Source organism: Heptranchias perlo, chromosome 18 (genome assembly GCF_035084215.1).
Source record: "Heptranchias perlo isolate sHepPer1 chromosome 18, sHepPer1.hap1, whole genome shotgun sequence".
Taxonomy (NCBI): Eukaryota; Metazoa; Chordata; class Chondrichthyes; order Hexanchiformes; family Hexanchidae; genus Heptranchias; species Heptranchias perlo.
In genome coordinates this window covers 32,600,531-32,605,717 of record NC_090342.1, presented here as the reverse complement: position 1 = coordinate 32,605,717, position 5,187 = coordinate 32,600,531, and positions in this window count along the sequence as shown.

Sequence of the window (5,187 nt, the reverse complement as noted above, 5' to 3'; positions counted from 1 at the left end):
CCCCGAGGGTGGAAATGGACTGCGCCTGCGCTAGCCAACCCTGTACGCGTGCTGTCCGCGCGCACTCGGAGAGCCATCAATGTGATGATTTGATGCTTTAGGGAGGTGTGTTAGTACAATATGGATCTCTTAAGCTTTCTCGTACACTCAGATTTTTCAAATGTATCACTCATTATTTGGGCCAACAGTCCCTTATTCCTGGTTGAAAATGTAATCTATTTTGATTAATGTCACTTTTAAAAAAAAACTCTATTTCTCATGTTTCCTAGCACTTATTTTTGCTGGGTATGCCATTTAAACAATTATGCCAATGCTGCCAGCTCCTTCTAATCAGCTTTATTGAAATTTTCAGTATGCAGAACCCTTGCAAATCTTGACCCCTTCCTGTCCTAACTTCAGCAAACTTAAACAATCCTGTAACTATTATTATATAACTGAAATAACAAGCTATTAAGCCAATACACACAGAAAAATACACAAACCTAATAGCAGATTAACAGAAATCTGATGACCTCATAGATCCCTGTGTCTGCCCAGACTTACAGGATCTAAAAAGACTAGAAACAAAAATAAAAATGAAGAATAGGGTATATGTGGCCTGTGGTATGATAAACATAACCATATACAAATATGAGAAAATAGGAAGTTAAGAGAGGGATAAGGAATGCAAGGATGGAGTATGGGGACAGATTCTCAAAAAATATTTAAAAACAAAGTAAGGTATTCTACAAATATAATCATAAATGAATCTATTTATTACATAGGAAAGTTAATTATATGAAAATAGCTCCAAAATTGTCAGACCACATGTAAAACATTCCTGGGCATTAATTAATGCTAAACAGATGTCAAATTATATTAGTTTAAAAAAATCATTCAAAATATACCATTTACACTCAAAATTGGAAATGGAACAAATAAAAGAGTATCATTAAATGTGAAATGGGACCCCTGAGAGGAGAGGATAAACAGAAGTTGGTGGGAATATTTAGCAAGTGCTTCACATTAGTGTTTACAAAAGAGAAGCATATTAAGGAGGATGTAAATCCTGAATTGATTAAAAGCAAGATGACTGATTATAACAAATAAAAGGAAAGTATGAGAGAAGTTAGCCCAGTTAGTTAAGTTATAGGAGGACAAACTCCTGGCATCTGGCAGGATACATCCAACGATCCTGAGGGAATTGGGGGAAGAAATAGTGAAAGCCCTAGAAATTGTACTTCAGGGTTCTATTGAGACTGTTCTAATGCTGGTGGGCTGGAGAGTGATCAATGTAATACCCATGTACAAAAAGGGAGACAGAGCTTACCTATGTAATAACAGGCAAGTTATATTAACATCTGTGGTAAGGAAATTTTGGAATACTTAATTAAACATGAAATTACGAAATATCTAGATGAGGAGAAATGGTGTCTGGTGTGAGGAAATGCAAATTTGAAAAAAGATGGAAAAATTGTTTTTTTTTGTTATAACCATGCAGCCTACAGGTCAATATGATACAGCTGTTTAAAATAATGAAAGGGTAAGTCAGGGTAGATAGAATCTGACTGTTTCCAGTAGTTGAGGGGTCTAGAACGAAGGGCTATAGATACAAGATTAAATGTAAGAGATTTAGAACAGAGGGCAAGAGAAACTTCTTTACACAGAGAGTTGTGAGGCTGTGGAATTTACTTCCAGGGTCAGTGGTTGAGGCAGAAACTATGTCAACATTTAAGATTAGTTTGGATAGATGGATGAAGGAAAAGGGAATAAAGGGATAAAGGAACAGGGTGGATAGATGTGATTTGGACCATTTGCTCGTGTGGAGGGTAAACACTGGCATGGACTGGTTGGGCCAAATGGCCTGTAAATCTTATGTGTTGTAACTTCTTTATAAATATTTAGAAGCAGCCAACACAGTTTTCAGAAAGGAAGATCATGTTTGACAAATCTGCCAAACTTCTTTGAGGAGGTGATGGATATGGTGGATGGGGGAAATGCGGTGGATATGGTGTACAACGAATTTCAGAAAGCCTTTGACAATGTACCACACAGGAGAATATTGGAGAAGATTAAGAGGTATGGAATTAGGGGAAGCATAGCAAATTGGATTAGAAACTGGTTAGAATGGAGGGAACAGAGTGTACGAATTAAGGGCAGTTTCTCAGAGTGGTTGGAATTGGATAGCAGTGTCCTGCAGGGTTCTGTTCTGGGAATGCTTCTGTTCAATGATTTGGATATAGAGCCAAATGGAGTGGGGTAGAAATTTGCAGCCAATACTAAAATAGGAGGCATGATAAATAATTCTGAGGACCAAAGAAAGCTGCAAGGGGATTTGATATGGTTTGATAAATCAGATCAGCCATGATCTCATTAAATGGTGGAGCAGGCTTGAGGGGCCGAATGGCCTACTTCTGCTCCTATCTCTTATGGTCTTATGATAACATAGTGAAATGGGCAAAAAATGACAGATGTCAGTAAGTGTGAGGAGGTACATTTTGGTAAAACTAGTGAATGGTTGGAGGTTGGGAGATGTGGAAGAGCAGAGGGATTTGGGGATTCAGGTTTCCAAGATATTAAAAATGGCACCTCAAATGAATAAAGACATAAAAAGCTAATGGGATACTGGCTTTACTGATAAGAGGTATAAAATATAAAAGTCAAGATATAATGATGGGTCTATGTAAAACTGTATGAAGACCACAATTGGAGTACTGTGTTCCGTTTTGGACTCCACACTATAGGAAGGCTGCCGAGGCAATAGAATGGGTGCGCAGATTCATTAAGGTGCTGCCTGGTATGAGGAAATACAAATATGAAGAAAGTCTTGAAAAATTGGGGTTGTATAATTCAAACAGAGGAAATTATGGGGTGGTGGAGGTTGTAATTGCACAGTGTTTCCCAACTTCTCAACCTGCACTAGAACAAAAATCTTATGCTGTAAGCAGTTCAACTTCCCAAATGGCTGTAAGTTTTGTCAAACAATTATGTAAAAATAGGGACTGAATATTTGACTTTAAAATTGGGACTGAAACATTATGATTTAATTTAATAAGTTTCCTTTGTCTGTTTTTGTACGATTTGAGTTTAATTAATTGTGCCCCTTAAAGAAAATTGGGACTGAATTATCACTGTGAAGGGTACAGAGGGTGCAAAATTCTTAACTTGCATTCAGGAGAACTTTTTAGCCAGTACGTAGCAAGCCCAACAAGAGAGGGAACAGTTCTAGATTTAGTTTTAGGAAATGAGGCTGGGCAGTTGGAAGGAGTATTAGTGGGAGAGTATTTTGGTGGTAATGATCATAATTCAGTTAGTTTTAGCATTGTTATGGAAAGGACAAAGATAGAACAGGAGTTAAAGTTCTCAATTGGGGAAAGGCCAATTTTATTAAGCTAAGAAGTGATTTGGCAAAGGTGGACTGGAAACAGCTACTTGAAGGTAAATCAGTATCAGAACAGTGGGAAGCATTCAAGGGGAAGATTCAAGGGGTGCAGAGTAAACATGTTCCCACAAAGAAAAAGGTTGGAGCTGCCAAATCTAGAGCCCCCAGGATGTCAAGGAGCATACAGGGTAAGACAAGGCAGAAAAGGAAAGCTTATGTCAGATACCGAGAACTCAATACTACAGAAAGCCTAGAGGAGTATAAAAAGTGCAGGGGTGAAATTAAAAAGGAAATTAGGAAAGCAAAGAGAGAGCATGAAAAAATATTGGCAAGTAAAATCAAGGAAAACCCAAAGATGTTTTATAAATACATTAAGAGCAAGAGGGTAACTAAGGAAAGAATTGAGCCTATTAGAGACCGAAAAGGTAACCTATGTGTGGAGGCGGAAGATGTTGGTATGGCTCTTAATGAATACTTTGTGTCTGTCTTCACAAAAGAGAGGGACGATGCAGACATTGTAGTTAGGGAGGAGGAGTTTGAAATATTGGATGGGATAAACTTAGTGAGAGAAGAAGTATTAAGCGGATTAGCATCTTTGAAAGTAGATAATTCACCAGGGCTGGATGAAATGTATCCCAGGATGTTAAAAGAAGCAAGGGAAGAAATAGCAGAGGCTCTGACCATCATTTTCCAATCTTCACTGGATACAGGCGTGGTGCCGGAGGATTGGAGGACAGCTAATGATGTACCATTATTTAAAAAGGGAGCGAGAGATAGACCGAGTAATTACTGGCAAGTCAGTCTAATCTCGGTGGTGGGCAAATTATTGGAATCAATTCTGAGGGACAGTATAAACCGTCACTTAGAAGGCACGGAGTAATCAAGGAAGTCAGGATGGATTTGTTAAGGGAAGGTCGTGTCTCACTAACTTGATTGAATTTTTTGAGGGGGTAACAAAGAGGGTCGATGAGGGTAGTGCATTTGATGTAGGCTACATGGATTTTAGCAAGGCTTTTGACAAGGTCGCACATGGCAGACTGGTCAAAAAAGTACAAGCCCATTGGATCCAAGGGAGAGTGACAAGTTGACTCCAAAATTGGCTCAGTGGCAGGATGCAAAGGGTAATGGTTGATGGGTGTTTTTGTGACTGGAAGGCTGTTTCCAGTGGGGTTCCGCAGGGCTCAGTACTAGGTCCCTTGCTTTTTGTGATTATATTAATGATTTAGACTTAAATGTAGGAGGCATGATTAAGAAGTTTACAGACGATACAAAAATTGGGTGTGTGGTTGAGAGTTAGGAGGAAAGCTGTAAACGGCAGGAAGATATCAATGGACTGGTGGGGTGGGCGGAGAAGTGGCAAATGGAATTCAATCTGGAGAAGTGTGAAGTAATGCATTTGGGGCGGGCAAACAAGGCAAGGGAGTACACAATAAATGGGAGGATACTGAAAGGTGTAGAGGAAGTGAGGGACCTTGGAGTGCATGTCCACAGATCCCTGAAGGTAGCAGGACAGGTAGATAAGGTGGTTAAGAAGGGATATGGAATATTTTCCTTTATTAGCCGAGGCATAGAATATATGAGCAGGGAGGTTATGCTGGAACTGTATAAAACACTGGTTAGGCCACAGCTTGAGTACTGTGTTCAGTTCTGGTCACCACATTACAGGAAAGATGTGATTGCACTAGAGAGGGTACAGAGGAGATTTACGAGGATGTTGCCAGGACTGGAGAATTTTAGCTATGAGGAAAGATTGGATAGGCTGGGGTTGTTCTCTTTGGAACAGAGGAGGCTGAGGGATGATTTAATTGAGGTGTACAAAATTATGA